Source organism: Triticum urartu, chromosome 7A (genome assembly GCF_056163025.1).
Source record: "Triticum urartu cultivar PI428250 chromosome 7A, HENAU_Tu73, whole genome shotgun sequence".
Taxonomy (NCBI): domain Eukaryota; kingdom Viridiplantae; phylum Streptophyta; class Magnoliopsida; order Poales; family Poaceae; genus Triticum; species Triticum urartu.
The window spans coordinates 616,072,454-616,084,250 of record NC_141879.1 but is presented as its reverse complement, the minus strand read 5'-3'; the positions used below and the strand labels follow the sequence as shown (position 1 = coordinate 616,084,250).

At 46.4% G+C, this 11,797-nt stretch overlaps 1 pseudogene; it reads left to right on the top strand.

Moving 5' to 3' along the window:
- Positions 1–293: 293 nt before the first annotated feature.
- On the top strand, positions 294–9,865 carry LOC147960710 (uncharacterized; annotated as a pseudogene).
- The last annotated feature ends 1,932 nt before the right edge of the window (positions 9,866–11,797 follow it).

Sequence of the window (11,797 nt, the reverse complement as noted above, 5' to 3'; positions counted from 1 at the left end):
TACGCCGGGGACGCCCTCGGGATACGGCAGGACACGGCCATGCAACCTCAAGCCCATTAGGGCATCTCCAACCGTTCGGCCCCCAGGAGGCATTTTTTTCGCCGCTTGGGGGGCTGCCCGTGAAATTTTTGGCTTGGGGGGGTGAAAAGATCTCCAGCCGTTTCCACCCTCAAGCGAGGCCGTCGAACGCGTCGCCTTCCAGCAGCTCGCGCCCGCGCCTGGTCGTGGCCGCCCTCCGCTGCTGCCGCCCGCGCGTGCACGCACGCACCAGCTCCCCCTGCTCGCTCGCGGCCATGGGGACGGCCACTGCGAGGACGAAGAAGATGAGGCCCTCCCCGCCCCGGCCATGCGCGCGCGAGCCCCTCCCCGGCTACGCGTGCTCCGCTCCGGCCACGCGAGCCCCCCGCCACAGCTGCGCGAGCGCGAGTGTTGGAAATATGCCCTAGAGGCAATAATAAATTGGTTATTATTATATTTCCTTGTTCATGATAATCGTTTATTGTCCATGCTAGAATTGTATTGACAGGAAACTCAGATACATGTGTGCATACATAGACAACACCATGTCCCTAGTAAGCCTCTAGTTGACTAGCCCGTTGATCAATAGATGGTTACGGTTTCCTGACCATGGACATTGGATGTCATTGATAACGGGATCACATCATTAGGAGAATGATGTGATGGACAAGACCCAATTCTAAGCCTAGCACAAAGATCATGTAGTTCGTATGCTAAAGCTTTTCTAATGTCAAGTATCATTTCCTTAGACCATGAGATTGTGCAACTCCCGGATACCGTAGGAGTGCTTTGGGTGTGCCAAACGTCACAATGTAACTGGGTGGCTATAAAGGTACACTACAGGTATCTCCGAAAGTGTCGTTGGGTTGGCACGAATCGAGACTGGGATTTGTCACTCCATATAAACGGAGAGGTATCTCTGGGCCCACTCGGTAGGACATCATCATAATGTGCACAATGTGATCAAGGAGTTGATCACGGGATGATGTGTTACGGAACGAGTAAAGAGACTTGCCGGTAACGAGATTGAACAAGGTATCGGGATACCGACGATCGAATCTCGGACAAGTATCGTACTGATAGGAAAAGGGAATTGTATACGGGATTGATTAAGTCCTTGACATCGTGGTTCATCTGATGAGATCATCGTGGAGCATGTGGGAGCCAACATGGGTATCCAGATCCCGCTGTTGGTTATTGACTGGAGAACGTCTCGGTCATGTCTGCATGGTTCCCGAACCCGTAGGGTCTACACACTTAAGGTTCGATGACGCTAGGGTTATAAAGGAAGTTTGTATGTGGTTACCGAATGTTGTTCGGAGTCCCGGATGAGATCCCGGACGTCACGAGGAGTTCCGGAATGGTCCGGAGGTAAAGATTTATATATAGGAAGTCCTGTTTTGGTCACTGGAAAAGTTTCGAATTTTATCGGTAACGTACCGGGACCACCGGGAGGGTCCCGGGGGTCCACTAAGTGGGGCCACAAGCCCCGGAGGGATGCATGGGCCAAGTGTGGGAGGGGACCAGCCCCAGGTGGGCTGGTGCTCCCCCCACCAAGGCCCAAGGCGCAAGGGAGTGGGAAAGGGGGGCAAACCCTAGGGCAGATGGGCCCTAAGGCCCACCCTGGTGCACCTTCCCCTCTCCCCTTCCCTTGGCCGCCCCTAGATGGGATCTAGGGGGCTGCCGCCACCCCTAGGGAGGGAACCCTAGGTGGGGCGCAGCCCCTCCCGTTTCCCTATATATACTTGAGGTTTGGGCTGCCCACAACACACGAGTTCCTCTCTATCTTGGCGCAGCTCTACCCCTCTCTTTCTCCTCATATCTCGCGGTGCTTGGCGAAGCCCTGCTGGATCACCACGCTCCTCCACCACCACTACGCCGTTGTGCTGCTGCTGGATGGAGTCTTCCTCAACCTCTCCCTCTCCCCTTGCTGGATCAAGGCGTAGGAGACGTCACCGGGCTGTACGTGTGTTGAACACGGAGGTGCCGTCCATTCGGCACTAGGATCATCGGTGATTTGGATCACGACGAGTACGACTCCATCAACCCCGTTCTCTTAAACGCTTCCGCTTAGCGATCTACAAGGGTATGTAGATGCACTCTCCTTCCCCTCGTTGCTGGTCTCTCCAAAGATAGATCTTGGTGACACGTAGGAAAATTTTGAATTTCTGCTACGTTCCCCAACAGTGGCATCATGTGCTAGGTCTATTGCGTAGATTCTATGCACGAGTAGAACACAAAGTAGTTGTGGGCGTTGATTTTGTTCAATATGCTTACCGTTACTAGTCCAATCTTGATTCGGCGGCATTGTGGGATGAAGCGGCCCGGACCAACCTTACACGTACGCTTACGTGAGACCGGTTCCACCGACAAACATGCACTAGTTGCATAAAGTGGCTGGCGGGTGTCTGTCTCTCCCACTTTAATCGGATCGGATTCGATGAAAAGGGTCCTTATGAAGGGTAAATAGCAATTGGCATATCACGTTGTGGTTTTGCGTAGGTAAGAAACGTTCTTGCTAGAAACCCATAGCAGCCACGTAAAACATGCAAACAACAATTAGAGGACGTCTAACTTGTTTTTGCAGGGTATGCTATGTGATGTGATATGGCCAAAGGATGTGATGAATGATATATGTGATGTATGAGATGATCATGTTCTTGTAATAGGAATCACGACTTGCATGTCGATGAGTATGACAACCGGCAGGAGCCATAGGAGTTGTCTTAATTTATTTATGACCTACGTGTCAACATAAACGTCATGTAATTACTTTACTTTATTGCTAACCGTTAGCTGTAGTAGTAGAAGTTATAGTTGGCGAGACAACTTCATGAAGACACGATGATGGAGATCATGGTGTCATGCCGGTGACGATGATGATCATGGAGCCCCGAAGATGGAGATCAAAAGGAGCAAAGTGATGATGGCCATATCATGTCACTATTTGATTGCATGTGATGTTTATCATGTGTTTGCATCTTATTTCCTTAGAACGACGGTAGTAAATAAGATGATCCCTCATTAAAATTTCAAGAAGTGTTCTCCCCTAACTGTGCACCGTTGCGAAAGTTCGTCGTTTCGAAGCACCACGTGATGATCGGGTGTGATAAATTCTTACGTTCGAATACAACGGGTGTTGACGAGCCTAGCATGTACAAACATGGTCTCGGAACACATGCAAAACACTTAGGTTGACTTGACGAGCCTAGCATGTACAGACATGGCCTCGGAACACAAGAGACCGAAAGGTCGAGCATGAGTCGTATGATAGATACGATCAACATGAAGATGTTCACCGATGTTGACTAGTCCGTCTCACGTGATGATCGGACACGGCCTAGTTGACTCGGATCATGTAATCACTTAGATGACTAGAGGGATGTCTATCTGAGGGGGAGTTCATAAGATGAACTTAATTATCCTGAACATAGTCAAAAGGTCTTCGCAAATTATGTCGTAGCTCGTGCTTTAGTTCTACTGTTTAGACATGTTCCTAGAGAAAATTTAGTTGAAAGTTGATAGTAGCAATCATGCGGACTAGGTCCGTAAACTGAGGATTGTCCTCGTTGCTTCATAGAAGGCTTATATCCTTAATGCACCGCTCAGTGTGCTGAACCTCGAACGTCATCTGTGGATGTTGCGAACATCTGACATACACATTTTGATAACTACGTGATAGTTCAGTTAAACGGTTTAGAGTTGAGGCACCGAAGACATTTTAAAACGTCACGAAACATATGAGATGTTTCAAGGGCTGAAATTGGGATTTCAGGCCCGTGCCCACGTCAAGAGGTATAAGACCTCCGACGATTTTCTTAGCCTGCAAACTAAGGGATAAAAGCTCAATTGTTGAGCTTGTGCTCAGATTGTCTGAGTACAACAATCATTTGAATCGAGTGGGAGTTGATCTTCCAGATGAAACAGTGATGTTTCTCCAAAGTCATTGCCACCAAGCTGCTAGAGCTTCGTGATGAACTATGACATATCAGGAATATATATGATCCTTGAGCTATTCGCGACACCGCGAAAGTAGAAATCAAAAGGGAGCATAAATCGTTGATGGTTAGTAAAACCACTAGTTTCAAGAAGGGCAAGGGCAAGAAAGGGATACTTCATGGAACAACAAATCAGTTGCTGTTCTAGTGAAGAAACCCAAAGTTGAACCCAAGCCCGAGACTAAGTGCTTCTGTAATAAGGGGAACAGTCATTGAAGCAGAGCCATCCTAGATACTTGGTAGATTAGAAGGCTGGCAAGGTCGATAGAAGTATATTGGATAAACATTGTGTTGATGTGTACTTTACTAGTACTCCTAGTAGCACCAGGGTATTAGATACCGGTTCGGTTGCTAAGTGTTAGTAACTCGAAATAAAAGCTACGGAATAAACGGAGACTAGGTAAAGGTGAGCTGACGATATGTGTTGGAAGTGTTTCCAATGTTGATATGATCAAGCATCGCACGCTCCCTCTACCATCGAGATTGGTGTTTGCGTTGAGCATAGACATGATTGGATTATGTCTATCGCAATACGGTTATTCATTTAAGGAGAATAATGGTTACTCTGTTTATTTGAATAATACCTTCAATGGTCTTGCACCTAAAATGAATGGTTTATTGAATCTCGATCATAGTGATACACATGTTCATGCCAAAAGATATAAGATAGTAATTATAGTACCACCTACTTGTGGCACTGCCACGTAAGTCATATCGGTATAAAACACATGAAGAAGCTCCATGTTGATGGATCTTTGGGCTCACTCGTTTTGAAAAGTTTGAGACATGCGAACTATGTCTATTGGTGTATATGCATGAAGAAACTCCATGCAAATGGACCGTTTGGACTCACTTGATTTTGAATCACTTGAGACATGCAAATCATACCACATGGGCAAGATGATTGAAAGCCTCGTTTTCAGTAAAATGGAACTAGAAAGCAACTTGTTGGAAGTAATACATTTTGATGTGTGCAGTCCAATGAGTGCTGAGGCGTGTAGTAGATACCGTTATGTTCTTACTTCACAGATGATTTGAGTAGATGTTGAGTGTATTTACTTGATGAATCACGTGTCTGAATTATTGAAAGGTTCAAGTAATTTCAGGGTGAAGTTGAAAGATCGCCGTGACAAGAGGATAAAATATCTATGATATGATCATAGAGATGAATATCTGAATTACGAGTTTGGCACAAAATTAAGACATTGTGGAAATTGTTTCACAACTAATACAGCCTGGAACACCACAGTGTGATGGTGTGCCCGAACATCATAACTGCACCCTATTGGATATGATGCATACCATGATGTCTCTTATCGAATTACCACGATAGTTTATGGGTTAGGCATTAGAGACAACCACATTCACTTTAAATTGGGCATCACGTAATTCCGATGAGATGACACCGTATGAACTATGGTTTAGAGAAACCTAAGCAGTCATTTCTTAAAAGTTTGGGGCTGCAACGCTTATGTGAAAAAGTTTCAGGCTGATAAGCTCGAACCCAAAGCGGATAAATGCATCTTCATAAGACACCCAAACAGTTGGGTATACCTCCTGTCTCAGATTCGAAAGCAATAAGGGATTGTTTCTAGAATCGGGTCCTTTCCCGAGGAAAAGTTTCTCTCGAAAGAATTGAGTGGGAGGATGGTGGAGACTTGATAAGGTTATTAAACCGCCTCTTCAACTAGTGTGTGGCAGGGCACAGGGAGTTGTTCCTGTGGCACCTACACCAATTGAAGTGGAAGCTTATGATAGTGATCATAAAACTTCAGATCAAGTCACTACCAAACCTCGTGGAATGACAAGGATGCGTACTACTTCAGAGTGGTACGTAATCCTGTCTTGGAAGTCATGTTGCTAGACAACAATGAAATTACGAGCTATGGAGAAGCGATGGTGGGCCTGGATTCCAAAATGGCTCGAGGCCATATAATCCGAGAGAGGATCCATATATGAAAACAAAGTGTAGACTTTGGAAGAACTACTTGATGGTCGTAAGGCTGTTAGGTACATATGGATTTTAAAAGAAAGACGGACAATGATGATAAGTATCACCATTAAGAAAGTTCGACTTGTCGTTAAGATGTTTTCCGACAAGTTCAAGGAGTTGACTACGATGAGACTTTCTCACTCGTAGCGATGCTAAGAGTCTGTTGGAATTATATTAGCGATTACTGCATTATTTATGAAATCATGCAGATAGGATGTCAAAACATTGTTTCCTCGACGATTTTCTTGAGGAAAGGTTGTATGTGATACAAACCGGAAGGTTTTGTCAATCCTGAAAGATGCTAACAAGTATGCAAAGCTCCAGCAATCCTTCTAAGGACTGGAGTAAGCATCTCGGAGTTGGAATGTATGCTTTGATAAGATGATAAAAGTTTTGGGTGTATACAAATTTTATGAGAAACTTGTATTTCCAAAGAAGTGAGTGGGAGCACTATAGAATTTCTGATAAATATATGTTGTTGACATATTGTTGATCAGAAATGACGTAGAATTTCTGGAAAGCATATAGGGTTATTTGGAAAGTGTTTTTCAATGGAAAGCCTGAATTAAGCTACTTGAACATTGAGCATCAAGATCTATAAGGATAGATCAAAATGCTTAATGGTATTTTCAAATGAGCACATACCTTGACATGATCTTGAAGGTGTTCAAGATGGATCAGTCAAATAAGGAGTTCTTTCCTGAGTTGTAAGGTATGAAGTTAAGACTTAAAGCTCGACCACGGCAGAAGAAAGAGGAAGGACGAAAGTCGTCCCCTATGCTTTTGTCATAGGCTCTCTACAGTATGCTATGCTGTGTACCGCACCTGAAGTGTGCCTTGCCATAAGTCAGTCAAGGGGTACAAGAGTGATCCAAGAATGGATCACAGGACAGCGGTCAAAGTTATCCTTAGTAACTAGTGGACTAAGGAATTTTCTCGATTATGGAGGTGGTAAAAGAGTTCGTCGTAAAGGGTTACGCCGATGCAAACTTTGACACTAATCCAGATTATTCTGAGTAGTAAACTGGATTCGTGTAGTAGAATAGTTATTTGGAATAGCTCCAATTAGAACGTAGTAGCTGCATCTAGGAGATGACATAGAGATTTATAAAGCACACACGGATCTAAAAGGTTCAGATCCGTTGACTATAACATCTCTCACAAGCATAACATGATCAAACCCAGAACTCATGAGTGTTAATCACATGATAATGTGAACTAGATTATTGATTCTAGTAGACTCTTTGGGTGTTAGTCACATGGGGATGTGACCTTGAGTGTTAATCACATATCGATGTGAACTGGATTATTGACTCTAGTGCAAGTGGGAGACTGTTGGAAATATGCCCTAGAGGCAATAATAAATTGGTTATTATTATATTTCCTTGTTCATGATAATCGTTTATTGTCCATGCTAAAATTGTATTGACAGGAAACTCAGATACATGTGTGGATACATAGACAACACCATGTCCCTAGTAAGCCTCTAGTTGACTAGCTCGTTGATCAATAGATGGTTACGGTTTCCTGACCATGGACATTAAATGTCATTGATAATGGGATCACATCATTAGGAGAATGATGTGATGGACAAGACCCAATCCTAAGCCTAGCATAAAGATCATGTAGTTCGCATGCTAAAGCTTTTCTAATGCCAAGTATCATTTCCTTAGACCGTGAGATTGTGCAACTCCCGGATACCGTAGGAGTGCTTTGGGTGTGCCAAACGTCACAACGTAACTGGGTGGCTATAAAGGTACACTACAGGTATCTCCGAAAGTGTCTGTTGGGTTGGCACGAATCGAGACTGGGATTTGCACTCCGTATGAACGGAGAGGTATCTCTAGGCCCACTCGGTAGGACATCATCATAATGTGCACAATGTGATCAAGGAGTTGATCACGGGATGATGTGTTACAGAACGAGTAAAGAGACTTGCCGGTAACGAGATTGAACAAGGTATCGGGATACCGACGATCGAATCTCAGACAAGTATCGTACCGATAGACAAAGGGAATTGTATACGGGATTGATTAAGTCCTTGACATCGTGGTTCATCTGATGAGATCATCGTGGAGCATGTGGGAGCCAACATGGGTATCCAGATCCCGCTGTTGGTTATTGACTGGAGAACGTCTCGGTCATGTCTGCATGGTTCCCGAACCCGTAGGGTCTGCACACTTAAGGTTCGATGACGCTAGGGTTATAAAGGAAGTTTGTATGTGGTTACCGAATGTTGTTCGTAGTCCCGGATGAGATCCCGGACGTCACGAGGAGTTTCGAAATGGTCCGGAGGTAAAGATTTATATATAGGAAGTCCTGTTTTGGTCACCGAAAAAGTTTCGGGTTTTATCGGTAACGTACCGGGACCATCGGGAGGGTCCCGGGGGTTCACTAAGTGGGGCCACAAGCCCCGGAGGGATGCATGGGCCATGTTTGGGAGGGGACCAGCCCCAGGTGGGCTGATGCGCCCCCACCAAGGCCCAAGGCGCAAGGGAGTGGGAAAGGGGGGCAAACCCTAGGGCAGATGGGCCCTAAGGCCCACCCTGGTGCGCCTCCCCCTCTCCCCTCCCCTTGGCCGCCCCTAGATGGGATCTAGGGGGCTGCCGCCACCCCTAGGGAGGGAACCCTAGGTGGGGGCACAGCCCCTCCCCTTCCCCTATATATACTTGAGGTTTGGGCTGCCCACAACACACGAGTTCCTCTCTATCTTGGCGCAGCCCTACCCCTGTCTTTCTCCTGATATCTCGCGGTGCTTGGCGAAGCCCTACTGGATCACCACGCTCCTCCACCACCACCACGCCGTTGTGCTGCTGCTGGATGGAGTCTTCCTCAACCTCTCCCTCTCCCCTTGCTGGATCAAGGCGTAGGAGACGTCACCGGGCTGTACGTGTGTTGAACACGGAGGTGCCGTCCGTTCGGCACTAGGATCATCGATGATTTGGATCACGATGAGTACGACTCCATCAACCCCGTTCTCTTAAACGCTTCCGCTTAGCGATCTACAAGGGTATGTAGATGCACTCTCCTTCCCCTCGTAGCTGGTCTCTCCATAGATAGATCTTGGTGACACGTAGAAAAATTTGAATTTCTGCTACGTTCCCCAACAGCGAGCCCCCGCCCCGGCCATGCACCGTGGAGTGCGCGGGCGGGGGCACCGACGCGCACGTCGACGCGGTGAGGATCCTGGCCACCATGGAGCCGGAGATGGTGCCCTACCTGACCCGGGACGACACGGAGAAGCATGGACGGGTCAAGATGGCCGTGGAGGCCATGGCTGCCGTCTTGTCTGAGGGCGGAGTCAGCGAATATGCCAAGAAACCGATCTGGTGAGGATCCTCAAGGAGGCCACATCACCGGCAGCCATCCTGTGCATGGCCGCGGCTGTGCAGGTACGCGCGCGGCCTGCCCGAGCGTCGATGGTCCGATCCGACGCAGTGCCCGCGCTCGCGCTCGCCGTGGCGGCCGCGCCCACAGCCGCGGCGGAGTCCACGCTGATGCTGTAGTAGAGGCGGCCCACTGCAGCCGCGTCGGCGGCCGTGATGGGCAAATGGGGCGCGAGGCCGTGGTGGCGTTGTTGTGGCTGTCCTGCTGCGCGGGAGGCGGGGAGCGGAAGATAAGGGAGGCGCTGGCAGCCGTGCCGGAAGCGGTGGGGAAGCTGTTGGTGGTGATGCAAGGGGACTGCTCGCCGGCGACATCGAAGATGGCCGGCGAGCGCGAGCCCCGCTCCGCGCCGGGCACGAGCCCCTCCGCGGCCATGCGTGCTCCGCTTCGGCTGTGTGTGTGGTAGGTGGCAGATGAAAAAGAAGAGGAGAGAAGAGAAAAAAAAGAGAAAGGAAAGGAGAGAGGAGAGACAGGGAAGAAAGAGGGGCTGGCAAGTGGGCCTGTGCATGCAAAAAAGACATGTCGACGTCCCCAGCTGCCTCCCAGGGGCCTGGGATTGGGGTGGGTGTGTCGGCGCTAACTTTCGTCAAATCCGGCGAAAAACAGCTTTCTGGGGGCCCGAGTGGGGCGCTTTTTACCCGCCGGCGTCTAAAAAGTGGCCTGGGGGGCGTCTTGGGGGGCCGGCTGGAGATGCCCTTAGAGGCCCACGTATACGCCTCTCCCACTCCCTCCCTCCCTCTTTGACTTTCACGATTGGATCGAGGGCGACGAGCACGGCAGCATGCTGCCGCGGCCTGTCTCACTGTCGCTCGTCGCCGCCGCACTGTCAACTCGCCATGCAGACGTCTCGAGCGACCTTTTCTCCGCCGCCATGGCAAGAGTGAGGTAATTGACCCAATACAAGACAAATACGCCCTATGGTAACGTTTTCGTACACTATGTCAAATTTGCAGCTTGAAAAAGTTTGGCTTGATGCAAAACAAGTAAGCCTTGTAAATCCAAATGGAGGGACTATATGGTAGCTGATTTAAATGGCATTTAATCCCTTTTGACATTTTATAACAATATTTGCATGCGAGCGCTACTACTAATTCTTTTATTCTCAAAATATTTTTTTTTATAGAAAATCATCAAGAAATCACTAGTATGCTACAAATAGCATGCAATCAATTTAACTTTATTGTTCACTTGGGTTTAACAACTTGTTTGGGACTGAAAGATTTTATTGCAGCTCGGGTTTACCCTTTAAATATAGAGTAAACAAAACACACAAGATAGGTTTGTTCCAATCAATCCAGAACATCCAAAAAAAAACATAATGGATGAAAAATTTATCTTTATTACGAATTACTCTCATAACTTTCCCTAAATAACTGCCTTATGTGCATGTTATTGGTTTGCCATGTTCCATTGTTGTATCTTTCTTCTATTTGCTGCATTCTTTCCTCGCAAGTCAAGACGCTCCATAGCCTCTTCTCTCAATTGCATATGTCAGTTTCAGTTTATATTTTCGATCTATACCACCCCTCCTTCTTGGTTATATATTTTGACATGATTGATGTGATCTATAGTATAAATTATATGTTATACATACACCAGTGCGCCTGTGTATTTTCGTCCAGAAAGTCAGTTACCATGAACATAGGTCGTGTATTGTACATCCACTTATATGCATTTTTCTTTTGACAAACAAATCAAATACTTTGACAAATTATCACAGAGTCATATGCATTAATCTACATATTTGCTTCATTGTTGCTCAGCCGTTCAAAAATTGTAAGGCATATAGATTTTTTTAAGTCAAACATTTTTAGGTTTAACCGAGTTCATAAAAATTCACCAGCATCTTTATGATACGAACACATACTTTATGATGGATCCACTTATTTTATTATTGGTATTGCATATGTAAATATATTTTTTATGTACTTACACACACATTAAAAGTTTGATTTAAGACACGATTTATAGACCTTATATTTTGCACGAGTAGTGTGATCCAAAATGTGTTCATTTATCATCAAAATATGTTTGTTTATCATGTACCAACAAGACGAAACGCCGAGCATGCACGATGAATGAAGGTTCATCACACATCCGGCATTCATATATTTAGCAAGTCCCCGCACGCAAGACCAAACCGCCGGCCAACAAATCTAGAGACAATTTTCTTATCACCACACAGGTGGATCCAAAACCAAGTTATTAGTTGAATTAATTCTTAGTGGAGAAGGATTGCAAATTGATCACCATCTCAACAACTTGTGTGCGGTTCTTTAGAGAGACATGTGAAGTTGCCACCTTCTATACTACAGTGCTTCACTGTAATTGATTCTATGTATCCTCAAGCTTCTGACGTAGTAGAGCATATGTCTACTATATACAACCTATATTAGAAATTAAC